Source organism: Staurois parvus, unplaced genomic scaffold (genome assembly GCF_062004578.1).
Source record: "Staurois parvus isolate SC_StPar_1 unplaced genomic scaffold, SC_StPar_1.0 ptg000294l, whole genome shotgun sequence".
Classification (NCBI taxonomy): domain Eukaryota; kingdom Metazoa; phylum Chordata; class Amphibia; order Anura; family Ranidae; genus Staurois; species Staurois parvus.
This window is the reverse complement of record NW_028318090.1, coordinates 1986229-2004725: the sequence shown is the minus strand read 5'-3', so window position 1 is coordinate 2004725 and position 18497 is coordinate 1986229. Positions and strand designations below refer to the sequence as shown.

Here is an 18497-nt window from a genome sequence, read left to right as displayed (position 1 = left end):
CAATGCATAGCCATTATAGACATGTATGCTCAGGCAATGACCTTGATTTACTAAAGAAACATAGCTCCGGCCTTTTGAGAATGACAACCAAGGAAACACGTGCAGTCATCATTGCTTTGCACAAAAAGGGATTCACAGGCAAGGATATTGGTGCTACTAAGATTGCACCTAAATCAACCATTTATCAGATCCTCAAGAACTTCAAGGAGAGAGGTGCAATTGTTGTGAAGAAGGCTTCAGGGCACCCATGAAAGTCCAGAAAGTGCCAGGACAATCTCCTAAAGTTGATTCAGCTGCAGGATCAGGGTACCACCAATGCAACACTTGCTCAAGAATGGCAGCAGGCAGGTGTGTGTGGCAAAGACTTTTGGAGGATGGCCTGGTGTCAAGAAGGGCAGAAAAGAAGCCACTTCTCTCCAGGAAAAACATCAGGGACAGACTGATATTCTGCAAAAGGTGCAGGGATTGGACTACTGAGGACTGGGGTAAAGGAATTTTCTCTGATGAATCCCCTTTCCGATTGTTTGGGTCATCTGGAAAAAACCTTGCCTGGAGAAGAAACAGTGACAGTTACCATCAGTCCTGTGTCATGCCAACAGTAAAGCATTCTGAGACCATTCATGTGTGGGGTTGCTTCTCAGCCAAGGGAGTGGGCTCACTCACAATTTTGCCTAAGAATACAGCCATGAATAAAGAATGGTACAAAAACATCCTCCAAGAGCAACTTCTCCCAACCATCCAAGAACAGTTTGGTGACAAACAATGCCTTTTCCAGCATGATGGAGCACCTTGCCATAAAGTAAAAGTAATAGCTAAGTGGCTTGGGGGACAAAGCATCGAAATTTGGGGTCCATGGCCAGGAAACTATCCAGACCTTCATCCCATTGAGAAGGCAGGTGAATAAAATCAACCCCACAAATTCTGACAAACTCAAAGCATTGACTATGCTAGAATGGGCTGCCATCAGTCAGGATGAGGCTCAAAAGTTGATTGACAGCATGCCAGAGCGAATTGCAGAGGTCTTGAAAAAGAAAGGCTCAACAATGCAAATATTTACTCTTTGCATAAACTTAATGTAATTGTCAATAAAAGCCTTTGACACTTACGAACTGTTTGTAATTAATCTTCAGTATATCATATAACATCTGACAAAAACATCTAAAAACACTGAAGCAGCAGACTTTGTGAAAATTAATATTTGTGTCATTCTCAAAACATTTGGCTGTACGGTAAATCCAATTTCAAAGTGTATTTTTTTCTTGCATACGATTGGATGATTGAAGTCAGCACAACTTAAAATCATTCACACACCTAAGTGAAAATTCCCCTTGCATAGAATAGAAACACACATAGCTTAGGTGAAATTGCGCTGTCTTCAATTATCCAATCATGTGCAAGGATACCTTATCTTTTGTATATTCCTAACGCATGATTAGATATTTTTTGCAAAGTAAATGTGTATAAGCTATATAACCTAAATTAGTTGTAAAAGTTCCAATATAACATAAAATGAAGGTGGCCATGAGTGAGTTAATGAAAATCAATATGCTTGGGGCATTAATAATTCAAGCCAGCATGCTAACAGGTCCATGTGAAATTCCCAGCTGATTGTTGCATTTATCCTAACGTCTCCAACTGAAGTGCAACAAGCATTTCAACATAAAGCCTCAACAACAATCTCTGTTCTATTTAATACTGAAAAGAAATCTTTACCCGCCTAGGCAACAAAAGCATTTTCAATACAAACTGGTTGTGCATTTTATTTTACCTGAACAGACAAATAGCATCATAAGATGGCAACAAAGTGGAAAAGCGTCATTTAGGCATAGTCTTAAATATGTATTGTTCAGTTCTGCTTAGCAGAGATGTATTTTTTGTTTTGTTCCCATACAACACAGAAGTTGCATGTTCACCACAATGATCTATTCTAAGCTCGGTATTCCCACTCAGCAATCAGTCTTGATTACTCTTGGCCTCCGTAGAATCTAAACAAGTGACTCCTTTTCCTTCTATACTCATGCTTGCCCATTTCCTGAAATAACTGCCTAACAGATAGTGGCAAAATGTATCTGGATAATGTTAGAAATACTTTTTTCTTCTAATAATTGAGCAGATACCGTCAAAGTAAATATTCTTGGGAAGAATCCTTCTTTACTTTGCTACTACTATGAATGGCACTTTATGTGGCTGATGCCATTTCAGATCAACAGTTACAAAAGCACCTTTGATTCTATTTTACCTATCTTTACAATATGTGTTTCATTGTACTTTCTGGGCTTTTATATGTTTGCTTTTATTGCTGTTGTGAATTTGGAATTGCAACAGTTCAGTGAAGATTGGTTGATTGATTCATGATCAGTCACTTATTGTGAGATTAGAAGCATGACTTGAAACACTTTTAGGTATACATGCTGTAGATGACAATGGCATTGTGCTTTATTCTAGCCTGTGATAACAGAATGCTACAGAAATGTAATTCTTACTTTGTGAAATTTTAAGGTATTTTGTGACAATTAAAAATGTGTACAAAGATGGTCCAGCCTACTATGTCATTAACTGTCACCTCTTTGTTAATGGCAAAGTGTTGGTCACTAGCACAGGGAACCACATGCTATGATTGTTTAATAATTGTTTAGGTGCTTTAATGATGGTAATACTTGATGTGTGAGTTAGCACCCACTCATAGTCATAGGTTAATCTGTTACACAGGTCCCATCACCAGAAGCATAGTGTTTTACCATTGACACCTGTCCCGGCACTGACTACGAAGCTATTTTTGAGAGAGATAGAGTGAATACTGATCTTCCTCCACCAGTTCTTTACAGATGTGACACATTACTCTTTTCTTCTGTCAACCCAAAGGCATGAAGGGAAACTGCAGTATACTTCATGAAACCTTGCACAGTTATGGTTGAGGTCCAGTATAAAGGAGGGTTCTGCTACCAAGTGGACACTAACCTTGGGTCCTTGCTGTTTAGATGGTTAGACCATACAGCCACCAATCCATCCCATCAACAGAACCTCCATCACCGGCCACCATGGTCTCCTCTCCTGAACTGTCTGCTTCTCCTTGTTTTGCTTGTCTCTCTACATTACTCATGAAGTTAACATTTAGGTACACTCTTTGTTACCTGGTCTCATACACCATAGGCTTTCACTCACTTTATCTTCCCAAGAATCAGACCACATAACTCACTTAACCAGAAATTCAGTTTACTGAATGAAGTTGGTATAGGCATAAACCTTCTCTTCAACAGTTTCCCATTAATCATGTGGCAATGTAACAAGTCTCAAGGCAATAGTCTTCCTCTTTAACATTCATAGGATTTGGGGCTCTGCTGTGGTGTTTAATACCTTTTAGCTTGTAATAGTCCCCAAATGAAGGTAAATGGCTTGCTAACAGTCCAGCTTCAGTGTCCCACCAAGGGGTGACCCCTATCCTGATATAGCCCTACATCTCTCTCTGTTTGGTCCTTCTCCGTCCCATGACCAATCTCCAACTTCTAACTCTTCACAGGCCAATTGCTGGCCCATCATCTTCCTGCTAAAATACCCAAGCTATGGAAACCTGAACAGGCCAAATGGGAGACGCACCACAACAAGTTAACATTTACAATACCACACAGTGACTTGAATGAAAAATATAAATGACAGTACTGGCACCTGGCTACATTAGGATAAAGTAGATGTTCTCCCAGGTCCTCCAGATGCAACAAAAAATTAAGACCTTACAATGCCAGTTACCGAGGTATCGGTACCAACAAAGATGGTCCAGCCTGCTATGCGATCACACTCCACCTCTTTGTTAACGGCAAGGCTATTATTTGTAATGTGTGTATGGAAACACTGTTCACATTTACTTGGCTCTAAGTTAGTTAGTTAGGTGATTGGGTGATTTCTGTTTCAATATTTTTATTAAGAAAGTTTTGTTTTAGGAACACAACAAGCTCAATATAAGCCCACGCAGGGGCCGAGCATAACAATAACTCAGAAACAGATACATCCTGCTGACTTGTATTAGCCAAATAACAAAATGTCCAATGACAGCAAGGAAGGACGGCAAAAAGCCGAACCAAATATTATCAGCAGTAGTCCAACATCATACCGTAAAGAGAAGAGGAAAGAAAAAAGGTTAGAAGAAGGAAAAAAGAAAATAAATATGACAAAAAAAAGGGAATCAGAAAGAAAACATAGAGGAAAGGGAGACTAGGAGAATCACGGATCCAGGGCTAGCACAGGCAGCAACTATAAGAGGCCATAACTAGTAGGGGGCAGGGATGGCAAGGAATATTGTATCCAAGGTTCCAAAACCTTAAGGATTCTCGGATGAGAATCATGAAGAATGCTAGACATCTGTTCATTGATCAACATATCATTCATCCGGGTCTTCACCCCTTGGAAGACCACTGAAGGGGTTCTCCAAGCTTGAGCTATGGCACGTTTGGCTGAAATAAATAGGAAGGATGCCAATTTCTGCTGAGATCTAGACAGACCCAAAATTGGGCAATGCAGAAAGGCCACCCTTGCATCCCTACGGACCGTAATGTGAAATAGCGTTTGTAGCAAACCAAAAACCCTAGACCAGAAGCCTATTAATCGCGGGCACGACCACCAAATGTGTAAGACGTCCCCTCATAGACCACAGTTCCGGAAACATCTATCTCCGCCAGTCGGATTAAAATGAGCAATCCGAGCCGGGACCCAGTACCACCGCAGGAGAATTTTGTAGGCTGCCTCAAAAGTGACTATATTGAATGAACATTTCGCCACCATTCCCCAGGCCTTACGCCAATCCTCCGCTGCAATTAAGCCACCCAGATATCACTCCCATTGAGAGACAGGCAATTGGGTGATTTCAAACCCTCATGCCTATTCATCTTCATGGAGCATGTATGGTACAAAAAAGTGTAGTGCCCATCCACATTTGACTAGTGAGAAGCAAACCTTCAATGCTGAATGCAATATGTGCTGGTATAGGTATAACAGAGGGTCCTGCATGTTCACAGGTATATCAGCCTTCAGAAATGAAAAAAAGGTGCTACTACACTGAAATATGAGAAAATCATTCAGAACTGTGGGTGCAGGGTGAGCAGTCGCACAGCGGTAAACACAATCAGTAGAAGAAGATGATCCACAACTCCATACATGCTCTTAAATGTCTTCAAAATTATTGTTACTCCATAAAAGACACTTGTGGTACAGCAGATGTTAGTGCATTTCAGCCATGTCGACCTTGTTACCCAGCAAGGCCGACATGGCCAGTTGGTATCTTTAAGTTAAGAAAATAAAAAATAAGAGCTATTACAATTGGGTAAAGAAAAGGTTACTTCATTCCAACCATTACCCAAGAAAACCTGTACTGAGGACATTTGAATGCCATAATTGCTGATATCATCATCCAAAAATGCTAGTTCCCTGGATATAATATTGATCAAATGGTTTCAAGACTTTCTGAGTCACTGACCCAAAATAGGATTCTGATTTTACTCTGATAGTCCTCATCTGCATAGAGTACCGAAAACTGGATGTGAATAGTGCATAAAACAAATTGTGCAGCACAGAACAAATATTGTATCACAATAAAAAGTGCTAACCACTCAATAGTAGAAAACATTCTCCAAAACTCAGCCAAAGAAGTGTAATCAGTTCATGTGTGGAGAAATGGCCAAAAGCTATGCCTTGCAGCTCTTGAAAGGACAGAGTGCAGCATTCTTAGAATTGTAAAACATCAATGCACAAGCCAGCATAGTGCAGCAATTCTTCTTTAATGTGTGAAAAAAGTAATCCACTCAAAAATACAGAAAGCATATATGACGTACTGACTTACCAGAACCACCAGTGTGAGCATTCAGCTGCATTAAAGCTGTGGGCATTAGATCTTTTTCTTGCTCCCTGAAATGAAAAGAAACAAAGAACATATTAAGATTAGGATGTATTTGGATTTTGATCAGGCTATGACTAAGATCAAGGTAGCTCTAAGTCAGGGATCTCCAAGCTTTCTTAACAAAGGACCAGCTTACTATCCCTGAGACTCTGAGGGTCTGAGTCAGTGGTAGGAATAGTGCCTTGTATCATTGGGGGGAATAACTCCCCAAGGGTCAGATAAAGGCAAGCAAAGGGCCACATTCGACACCTGGTTTTCTGTTTGGAGACCACTGCTCTAGATCATAACTGTTATGATGTTAAGTAAGGTTGTGTCTGGATTTGCTAGAGTTCTCCATCTGTATTCAGGTTTAAATTGGTCCTACAGGTACAAAGTTTTTGGCCTAATGCATTATATGGATTAAGGTAAAAAAAAAACCTGCATGCAGCTCCCTACCACCAACACCCCCTAAATACTTACCTGAGCCGAATCTTGATCCAGCAATGTGCACAAGAACAGTGGCTTTCTCGTGTATCTCCCTCTCTTCATTGAACAGAGCCATTGGTTCCTGCTGCTGTCAATCACAGGGGGTGCTGCACAATGGATACACAGACCTGACTCGGAAACAAGCAGGCACGAGCGCCCCCGCGAGTAAGCAGCTTGCTATGGAGGCATTGGAGCAAGGGGTAGGAGCAAGGAGTGCCGGCAGGGGACCCAAGAAGAGGAAGATTGGAGCTGTTCTGTGCAAAACCACTGTTCAGAGCAGGTAAGTAGATCATGTTTGTTATTTTTTTAAAAATGCACTTAGAACCACTTTAATTTTTGTTCTATTGTGAAGTTCACAGTTTTCAACATAGATGTTATCTTTATGACAAAGTTCTGGTATCTGGTCTTATCAGAATCCAAATTTCAAACACACTGCAGAAAAAGTTTGATGTTGTCCCGATTATGTAAGTGTACAACGTGATGATTTGCAATACACTATTGACTCTTTGGAGTGTGATAGATAGCTATCTGTAATTGTATTGTTTAGCATTCCTTCTTTTTTCCATGTACCACCTCTTAAATAAAAAGTTATACATATACTATATATATATATATATATATATATATATATATATATATATATATATAAAATATATGTATAACTTTTCATTAACCCCCCTAGTGGTATTCCCGAGTGTAGCTCGGGGTAAAATGTCAGTGCCAAAAGCGGTAACCCCGAGCTACACTCAGGCTTACCATGCGGTGCTGCATAGGGAGTCCCTGCAGAGCTTACCTTGTCCTTCACTCCCGCGTTGTGTCCCCTGCAGCGTCCCCGGCCATCTCCTCCGGCCGATGCCGGCATCCGGCTTCTGTGTTCCGGTCCCTGTGACGTCGGGACGTACGGGCGCCGCCGGCGGCAGGAAATTTGAAAATTTTAAAAAATGTCATGTTTTTCAAAACACATTTTTCATAGTAAAACATTGCTGTTTCAACCCATTTCACATACATATTGTCCCGATTGCTTTGTCCTGTGCCCTGCCTGCATTTTGTCTGTTCTTTCTGCCTGGAAACTGAGAAATGTCCATGGCGTCCAAAAAGTGTCCCTTTAGGTCAAAAGCGGGTTTAGATCAGCTAGAGAACAGCGATAGTAAATTAGTACCACTTGCAGAATTGAGTGATAATGATTTGTGGGGAAATTCCTCATCAGACACTGAAAACGATTTTGCGACTTTGCTCAGCAATGTGCGATTTTGGCGCTCTATTTCAAATTTCAGTGTTTTCGGTTTGATTATATTATTGAATTAAATGTATTATTATTATATTATTATTTTTTATGATTATTTATTAAATTATAATTTATGATTTTGTGTTTCAAATTTTATCATACCCAGGATGTTTAATAGACTCTTGTTCGGACAGATTTCAGTGAGTTATTCCTAAAAATGACAGGCCTACAATAAAAAAACTACTTATTTCCATGCAAAATAATGGCACCGCTTTCAGCACCAAAAATCTGAAATAATCATACCGCTAGGGAGGTTAAACCAAAAATTATATATATATATATATATACTGTATATATATATATATAATTTTTGGTTTGCCAAAGTTAGTTTTCTTTTTAGTCTATTATAAACTGAATGTAGATGATGTTGCACACAAACTCTTACTTTGATGCTGTAAAGTGTCTTGTGTTTGGCAAGTCATGATGCTCAGTGCAATGTGGTGGTGTCTGCATCAACCAAGTACTCCATTATCTAGAATTTCACTGCAAATGGAGAAAAATCCCAGCTGGGATATTTTGAAACCTTTCACCTTGGCAGAGCTGGAGGCAGCCATTATAATGGCATGATATACAATAGAACAAAGTAAAGAGCCCCTAAAACATAGCCTTTGTTGTGCCACTACAAGGATTTTATAACATGTAGCTACATCTTTCACTCTCAATGGACATCAGAAGTATCTCTGCTAATGGAAGCAGACATGGGACAAAGTGCATTGCAGAGATACAAGCAGGAACGGCAAATGGATAATAAATATAAGAAACAAAACTGAAATTCTATTTTTAAAAAGAAAAGCTAGCAAGACTTAATATTCTGTATTCTACATTCAGCGTAAGCACAATAGGGAATAAAGTAATGAACTATATTTTACTTTTGCTAAAAAAAAATGTTATATACTTCAAGAAACAATATAATGCTAATGTGTAGTGCTATATGTCATGATATTAGTTTTAAAATATATATATATATATTTATTTATATACATATATATATTTTTTATATACATACAGTGCTCAGCATATATTAGTACACCCCTCTTGAAAAGTAAGATTTTAATCAATATCTCAGTGAACACAACAATTTCCAAAATTTTGACAAAACTGAGTTTTATAGAACATTTGTTTAGCTCATTAGATGAAAGTAAGGCTAATAATATAACTTAGATTTCAAAATATTCAGTTTTACTCAAATTAGTTGACGCAAAAATGAATACACCCCACAACAAAAACTGCTACATCTAGTTTTTTGTGTGGCCGCCATGATTTGTAAAGAGAGCACCAAGTCTTCTAAGCATGGAATGAACAAGTTGGCAACATATTGCAACATCTATGTTTTTACATTCTTCAAGAACGACCTCATTTAGAGCCTGGATGCTGGATGGATAGCGATGCTCAATTTGTCCCTTCAGAATTCCCCATAGATGTTTGATTGGGTTCAAATAAAGAGACATAATGAATCACTTTCACCCTGTTCTCCATCAGAAATGCAATAGTGGCCTTAGATGTGAGTTTTGGATCATTGTCATGTTGGAAAAGTGCACAACGACCAAAGGCACGGAGTGATGGTAGCATCTTCTATTTCAATATAGAGCAGTACATCTGTGAATTCATGATACTATCAATAAAATGCAGCTCCCCAACACCATGCAGCCCCACAGAAGGACACTGTCACCACCATGTTTCAATGTAGGCACCATGCATTTTTCTTTGTACTCTTTGCTTTTACGATGCTGTACAAGATTGAGCCATCAGTTCCAAAAACATTTATCTTGGTCTCATCACTCCAGAGTACAGAGTCCCTGTCATCTTGTTCTTTTTCAGCATGGGCCTTCGCAAATTCTAGGTGGGCTTTTCTGTGCTTGGGCTTTAGGAGAAGCTTCCTTCGTGGACAACACTCATGCATGCCATTCCTCTGCAGTGTACTCCCTGTTGTGTCACAGGAAACAATCACCCCAGTTTGACTTTCTACTTCTCTAGCTAGTTGAAGTGAACTTGCATGACTATTTTCTTCAACCCTGCTTAGAAGACGCTCCTGTCGAGGTGTTAACTTCCGTGGATGGCCTGGACATCTCCGTGAGATGGCTGCAGTTCCATCTTTGTTAAATTGTTGTATCACTTTTGCTACAATATTCTGACTGTTAAGTAAATCTTTGCTAATATTCTTGTAGCCTGAAATGGGAAGGGGTTTTCTTTGTTAAGTAACGCCCTTTTATAATCAGCTATCTGCTGGACACCTGTTTAATGAATAATTATATTCACCTGTAGTTTAATTCTTGTTAATTAGGATTTTGTTGTCTAAAATTTAGCTTTGCTCCTAAGACTTTCATTGGGGTGTGTTAATTTTTGCAACATGGTCTTGAATGAATTTGTTAGGAAAATTACATTTTTGTGTGTGCAAATGAACAAATCGTGTTTGCAATCAATGGCCCGCATTTGTGGGAGTATTTCGTAGTATAGTGTCCCATAGAAAATGTTGATTTTGAAAGTAAAGTAAAGGTTTTCCGGCAAATCTGTTGGGGTATACTCACTTATGCTAAGTACTAATATATATATATATATATATATATATATATATATACATATATATATACACTATATTGCCAAGAGTATTGAGATACCTGCCTTTACACGCACCTGAACTTTAACCACTTCCAGTCCGGACACTTTTACCCCCTTCCTGTCCAGGGCAATTTTCAGCTTTCAGCGCTATCACACTTTGAATGACAATTGCGCGGTCATGCAATACTGTACCCATATGAATTTTTTACCATTTTTTTGAGACAGATACATTTTTATTTTGGTGGTATTTATTCACCGCTGGGATTTTTATTTTTTTTGCTATGTAAATGAAAAAGTCAAAAAATTTTGAAAAAAAGTGTTTCTTATAAAATTTTGCAAATAAATAATCTTTCATCATAAATCTTGACCAAAATGTATTCCGTTATATATTTAGAAAAAAAAAATAAGCCAAATTAGTTTATAACCAAAAGTTATAATTTATAAACATTTTTTTTAACATTTTTTTTTTTTTTTTTTTTTACATACTGTCACCCTAGCAGTACAGTGTCACCATGGTGACACTGTACTACTTGTGGGGGGTGATGTAAATTTTTTTTTTTTTTTTACAGTGATTGCTTTTACACCCATATAGGATGTAAAAGCAATCATTTCTCTTTCTCTCTGTCTGCATTCTTGCAGCCATTGAGAAATACTGAGTGAGCTGTGATTGGTCACACCTTGTCACATGGTGCAAGGCTGTTGTGAATAGCCTTGTACCATGTGACCTCTGTGATCATTCACAGATTTCACACGTAGTAAGCAATGATGTCACAAGTGACATCTTGGTTACTACTTTGCATGTGATCACTGATTGGCCAATCAGTGATCACATGATCGGGACCGAGGTCGCGTCCGACGATCGGTGTTTCACTGTGTCCGGAGGACAAAAGGTGGGTGCCGTTTATGAACGGCAACCCGCCCTTGGAGTGCCACCGCCCTGCCGTTTATAAACAGCAGGCGGACGGCAAGTGGTTAATGGCATCCCAGTCTTAGTCCTCATCTCTTTAAAACTGAGCATTACACAGGTTCTGTGACTGATTAAGGTGGTAATTAAACTCACATATTACCTTTTTTGCATTAAATTACCCTCAGAACCTGTGGAATTAATATGTGTTCAGTTTTAAAGGGATGGGGTGACAACCCTACAAGTTGCTGTTGTTCCCAGTTGCTTTCACTTTGTTATAATAACACTAACAGTTGACTGTGGAATATTTAGTAGCAAGGAAATTTCATGGATGGACTTATTGCACAGGTGGCAACCTATCACGGTACCACGCTTGAATTCACTGAGCTCCTGAGAGCGACCCATTCTTTCACAAATGTTTGTAGAAGCAGTCTGCATGCCTAGGTACTTGATTTTTTACACCTGTGGCCATGGAGGTGATTGGCAATATAGCATATATATATATATATACATACATACACTGTATACACAATAATCCTTGTGCAAAGCTTTACCTACAGACAAAGATACAGTGCCTTAAAAAAGTAAAGGTAGAGAGTACCATTTTTGCCTATTCTTCTTTGCAAAATAGCTCAAGCTCTGTCAGATTGGATGGAGAGTGTCAGTAAATAGCAATTTTCAAGTCTTGCCACAGATTCTCCATTGGATTTAGGCCTGAGCTTTGACTGGGCTGTTCTAACACAAGAACATGGTTTGATCTAAACCATTCCATTGTAGCTCTGGCTGCATATTTAGGGTCGTTGTCCTGCTAGAAGGTGAACTTTTGAACCAGTCTCAATTATGTTGCAGATTCTAAAAGGTTTTCTTCTACGATTGCCCTGTATTTGGCTCCATCCATCTTCCCATCAACTCTGACCAGCTTCCCTGTCCCTGCTGAAGAAAAACATCCCCACAACATGACGCTGCCACAACCATGTGTCACGGTGGGGATGGTGTGTTCAAGGTGATGTGCAGTGTTAGTTTTCCACCACACATAGCATTTTACTTTTGGTCTCATCTGACCAGAGCATCTTCTTCCACATGTTTGCGGTGTCCCCCACATGGCTTCTTGCAAACTGCAAAAGGGACCTCTTATGGCATTCTTTCAACAATGACTTTCTTCTTGCCACTCATCCATAAAGGTCAGATTTGTGGAGCGCACGACTAATAGGTATCCTGTGGACAGATTCTCCCACCTGAGCTGTGAATCTCTGCAGCTCCTCCAGAGTCACCATGGGCTTCTTGGCTACTTCTCTGATTAATGATGTCCTTGCCCAGCCTGTCAGTTTAGGTGGATGCCCTCTGTTTCCTCTTGTACCAAATTATATTGTAACTGTAATGTCTACCTTCATTTTGTAAAGTGCTGCGCAAACTGTTGGCGCTATATAAATCCTGTATAATAATAATAATAATGTCTTTATAGATTTGCAGTTGGGCCATACCCTGTCCATTTTTGGATAATGGATTGAACAGTGCTCCGTGAGATGTTCAAAGCTTGTGATTTTTTTATAACCTAACCCTGCTTTAAACCTCTCCACAGCTTTATCCATGACCTGTCTGGTGTGTTCCTTGGCCTTTATGATGCTGTTTGTTCACTAATGTTCTCTAACACACCTCTGAGGGCTTCACAGAACAGATGTATATATATACATACTGACATTAAATTACACACAGGTGGACTCTATTTACTAATCAGGTGACTTCTGAAGGCAATTGGTTCCACTAGATTTTAGTGGTATCAGAGTAAAGGGGGCTGAATACAAATGCACGCCATACTTTTCAGATATTTATTTGGAAAAAAATTTCAAAACCATTTATCATTTTCCTTCCACTTAACAATTACTGTATGTGCCACTTTGTGTTGGTCTATCACATAAAATCCCAATAAAATACATTTACGTTTTTGGTTGTAACATGACAAAATGTGGAAAATTTCAAGAGATAGATAGATAAAATCTATTAGTTGTCCTTCTCACAGTCTTAGCTCTGATGTACAGAGCAGGTCCTTACACTGCTCACATTTACACAAAACATAAAATTAATATTTAAGTGTCATCATTTGTCACCCTGCTCTTACCTCTTATCAGCATTTTCCTTGCTCTGCAGCACAATTGACTGGTTATTTGTCCCCCTTCCCAGCATTGCCACTCTGAGCTCTGCTGTACAGAGGATTGTAAGATTCTGATACCAAATCAAATTCTGGTACTGGATATATTAATATAGAACTGCATTATGTTGTATCCTTTATATTTGCCTGGAATTCAGCTTTAATTTATTGTACACTTATAGCAGATCATTTGAACGTTTTGAAGTTACGTCTCCTGTAGCCATATACTGTATACCAGATTTCCTGCTAACCAATCCTTTTCCTCAGTTTCCTAGTCAGGTAAGGTGTAGGCAAATGTAGTTCTCACTTCATACAGCATGTGGTGTCCTGCTGCTGTGCAGATGGCCTGCAGGCTCAGAGGAATATTGTTCCTCTGCAGCCTCCATAAGGGTTACAGGGAGAGCAGCTGTCCAATTGGATGCTGTGACCCTTGGTGACCTTCTGTAGCCATCTTGGATATACCCTTATAAATAGGGTACCCTGCCAGGGTTTGGCTCACATCTGTGAGTGCAATGGAAGAGGGACCGGTACCCACTTGCTAGGGAAATAGATATAACATTAGGGAAAGATTCCGGCACAAGGAGGGAAAGCGTAGGTATACAGCTGTAAACCCCTCAATTTTCTGGTCACCAGAGCTGGTTCTACATCCGTCTTATAGTCTCTCAGAATCACTAGCTGAGCCTTACAATTCCGCTAGACAACCAGATCTCCAGTCCAGTAATACCTCAGTTCACAAACTTAATTCAATCCACGACTCAAGGCAAATTTTCCCATAGGATTCAATGTAAATCAGGTTAATCCGTTCTGACCCCTATGAATGTGGTCTCTACCCGAATTTGGTCACCAACTGAATCAAATTTTGCCATAAGGTTCAATATAAATGAAAAGTTAATCTGTTCTGAACTTTTTTGTTTGTTTTTGAACCACAAAAATAAGAAACAAAGTACAGTACAGTACAGTATGAAGAGAGAGAACACTAACCTTGCTTGAGACGATTTCTGGCATGGAGGACAGAAAGGTGGGTGGGAGGCGGTTATTGATCGGAGGGAGAGTCCCCCTCCATAAGGACATTGGGGAGATCTTCTTCAGGGGTTTCCTCTCTTCTTTGTCTCTTAGCTAGAGGCTCAGTTTTGGTCAAAAATATGTCCAATGTCACTTTCGTTTTCCTTCGCTGCATAACCCTCCGGAAATGAAAGACCACGTTATTGTTCATCAGATTCAACGCTCTGTTCATTACAGTTATGTTGGGGTGGTGCCTCTGGTCACCTTCGTTACCACTCTGCACTTTTTTAACAACAAGCTTGCTCTGCACATTCTTGTCACCTTCATTACCGCTCCTCATTTTCTTCTTACCGCCATGCTTGCTTTGAATTTTTTTTTGGAGACGTACTGGATGTCCGGTACAGTATGTGTTAAAAACCACACAAAAAAGCTTTAGAGCAAGTGTGCACAGGGATGTACAGTACAGTACAGTATGTGCTAAAAAGCACACAAAAAAGCTTTAGAGCAAGTGTGCACAGGGATGTACAGTACAGTACAGTATGTGCTAAAAAGCACACCAAAACGCTTCTCAGTACTGTAAGTGTCTTCACAGTTGTTGAGTGTATATCTAACTCCTTGCAACAGACAGAGTATCTATGCCCTGTCTTTGTTATTATTTCATATGCGCAGTACCATATAGCTAGGTCTGTGTTACTGTAGGTGTAATGTCACCTTTCAGTATATTGATATTTATTGATATTCAGTATATTGATATATATTGATTGACCTGGTCCAGGATTTTATAGCTATTTTTAGCTTAGGGCTGGATAAACAACATAAACAAAGAGCAAGATTAGGCTTCCTTGCCCATGTTGGGATCATAGGTTTAGATGTCCGGTCGCGTGTCAGGTTAGAAATTAGGGAGGAACTAAAGCATAGAGTAGATAGGCTGACTCTGAGTTCCAGTGCCACACCACAGTTCCTGCTGGTGAGAAGCTCCATTCCAGGTTGGTTGTTTGTGTAACAGTTGGGGGATATGCTGGTTGCAGTAGTTTTTTCTGCTCCCAATGACTTTGTTTAGATTACTGGTTAATTTTCCAGGAAGGGAATACCCCCTTTTCATAGAAGCCCTGTCCTGGGTGGAGGCACTGCCAACTTTATTATCAAACCCACTCTTCCAATTAGCTAAAATTCTGGTTCTCTTAATCACCTACAGGTTTAGCACCATATCCTTTTTAGGGATGGTCGGTCATTTCTCATACAGTAACATAAAAGAGGGATACACCTATTGCTGTAAGTGTTACTGCAACTGTTTCTGCAACTGTCATTTCACTGTTAGTGTGTTACTACCTGTATACCCAGTGTCAGGACAATGTCAATCAGTGCCTAGGGTGCGATGCATCAAAACACGAGAGAGGGTGAGATTGTGAACATTGTCAAGTGTGTTCGGCTTACTCCCTAGTCTCTGCCCACATTGCTGTCAATCAGCTATTGCAGTGATTGGTAGGTGGGACAGACTAGGAGATTGAACAACCTGGATCCACCCACTGCAAGGAGCAGAAACCCAAGCATTCCTTGAAGAAAACTACAGAGGGGCATTTACATTTTCGGTGGCCTGTAGAGAAGGTGGCCACAATCTGGGCAACACCAATGACTTTTGCATTAGTGTTCCTCTGGGCAGGCACATACATTACTTACCCCCCCCAAGTGCATTTCTTTTGCATTCAGGGAGAGGCACCGTAAATGCCTGCAGGGTAAACCTGGCCACATACAGTCATTCAATTGTATTGGAAGCTGCACACAGCACATGCAGCTCTCCGGGTGCCAAAAAGCGCTGAGTTTTTTTTTTCCCTCAGCATGCAGAAGCTGCTAAGTGTCCATGTGCACGAAGCCTTAAAACAGCAAGTCAGGTTTAATTTTGCAATGAAATGTGAAACCTGTTGCATTACTGCTAGAGACAAGCATGTGGTATTAATTCCAATATAAAAATGTAATATATTGAAACTTACCAATCATTAAATGTGGTCACTTGCCTTTTTTTTAGACTTTTCCATTTATTTTCACCTGATGATCCAGCCAGTTACACACTGCCTTAGGGTGTCTTCTCTATCTATGGGGAAGCAACAGGGCCACCTTTGCACAGCAGAATTGTCCGGAGAATTAGTGTTAGGCTGGCCATAGATTATCCAATTATCTTGAGATTTTTAGTTTAGATTTACCAGAAACCATATAATAGGAGGTCAAACCTAGCAACACTTTCAATTGTATCCAATTAGGCAGGCTCTTGCACTACATAGTTGAAGGTAAATCTAAAGGAAATTGGGCAGAAATTGGACAGAAAATTGTATAGTGTATGGCCAGCCTTAGAGAGGGATTAGTAAATTTAGATGGACTTGATATTAAAACCTATTGTCAGCTAAAAAATTCTGAGCTTTTTTTTCTTTTTTTTTGGGGGGGGGGGGAATAAAAGTTTTACATAAATGAATTAAACCTAACCATTGTAAGCAACCCTGTCACTGTTAAATGGGTTGTTTCAACCCCTCTCTGCCACCTTTGTTGGATAGCTTGGTCTGTAAAGAAAAATGAAATAAAACTGCAGGATCACATGGTAAAAAAAATATTACAGTAGGGAATTAGAAAAGCAAAAAATGCTTTGTTTATGTTAGTGACAGCATCATATATGTCATTTTGCCGTTAGTACCAAGTTTAAGCTTAAGTTTAAGTTTTTTTACTTTTGCTGTCAAATTTAAGAAAATCCCACTATATGTTTGTAATGTGTTTCGATTTACAAGACTAATCTAACAAAATTTAAATAAACATGTTTCTTAACTTTTTGATGTTTCTGAGAAGGAGGTGTCAGGGCTTACTTCAAGGTTTTTTACTGTTAGAGTGAGTCTGCCCTCATTAACATACAGTACAATATAAGAAGCCTCCCTCCTCACTGGCCTACCTCATCACAGGCTATCCCCACTACAGTCCATCATGAATGCTGCTGCCAGACTCATTCACCTTACTAACCGTTCTATATCTGCCACCCCTCTCTGCCAATCCCTCCACTGGCTTCCAATTGCCCAACAGACAAAATTCAAAACACTAACACTGACGTATAAAGCCGTTCATAACACGGCCCCTAATTACATCACCGACCTTGTCTCTAAATACCACCCAAACCGTACTTTCTGCTCCTCGCAAGACCTCCTACTCTCTAGCTCCCTTGTCTCCTCCTCCCATGCTCGTCTTTAGGATTTCTCAAGGGCTTCACCCATCCTCTGGAACTCCCTACCCCAAGCTATCAGGCTATCGCCTACTCTGCTCACCTTTAGGCGCACTCTGAAAACCCATCTCTTCAGGGAAGCCTACCCCGCCCCCAGCTAATACTGGAATCCACTACTCCTCCTACAACTCCATCCCCCACAGCTAATTACCTCTTGTACCACTATCCCCTCCCTCCTAGATTGTAAGCTCCAAGGAGCAGGGTCCTCTAATCCCTCTTGTATTGAACTGTATTGTTACTATACTGTCTCCCTCCATAATGTAAAGCGCTGAGCAAACTGTTGGTGCTATATAAGTCCTGTATAATAATAATAATAAGAAGAAGAAGAAGAAGAAGCCCAGCCTTTACACCATTAAAACTGTCAGGACAGACAGTGTTACAGCTGATTATAAAGATATGTCTGCAGAGTATAGACAGGGTTAACTATGGCAAACACAGCTGCTCAGTTGCCTCACAAAACAAAGAGAACTACTTAGGATTGTTCCTTGCTGAAGGATAGAGCATCTAAAAAAGGAAAGCTGCATTTTTTTAAGTTATGCTATGCGAATGGGGATATGTGACAAATATAAAGTACTGTAGGTGTTATCCCAATTTGGTTGCAAAAGTGGAAATAGGCATTATTAGGAAACAGACAATACATCTTACACATTAGTATTTCTCTTTCTTGCATAAAACAGCTTTATTCTAAACATTTCATTTAATAATATTACTGAATGAAGATGGATAATTCACCCTGCCTTTTAGTAAATTGGGTATGGCTTCTCTGAAAATAAATATACTTATTTTAAAACTAAAATTTGATTATTATGTAGTTGCTTTAAAAATATGTTTGCATGAGTAAAAGCATACAATGTTCATATAAGAATACTGTTACCGAAAAACAGAAGTGAGATACAAAGATGAAGCTTGCTATGAGCACTTGTCATGGTTCTTTGCACCTCTTCTCTCTCTGCCATAGACTGGCAATCTATGGCAGTGCTGATCTTTCTTTTGACATAGTCA

General features: G+C 39.6%; 1 long non-coding RNA gene across 1 annotated transcript in view; it reads right to left on the bottom strand.

Annotated features, from left to right (window-relative positions):
• Positions 1-5746: 5746 nt before the first annotated feature.
• Positions 5747-18497, bottom strand: part of LOC149458101 (uncharacterized) — a 30957-nt gene continuing 18206 nt past the window's right edge. The window contains exon 3 of the long non-coding RNA XR_016313513.1: positions 5747-5892. This is a non-coding gene — a long non-coding RNA (uncharacterized LOC149458101). The remainder of the gene's footprint in view (positions 5893-18497) is intronic.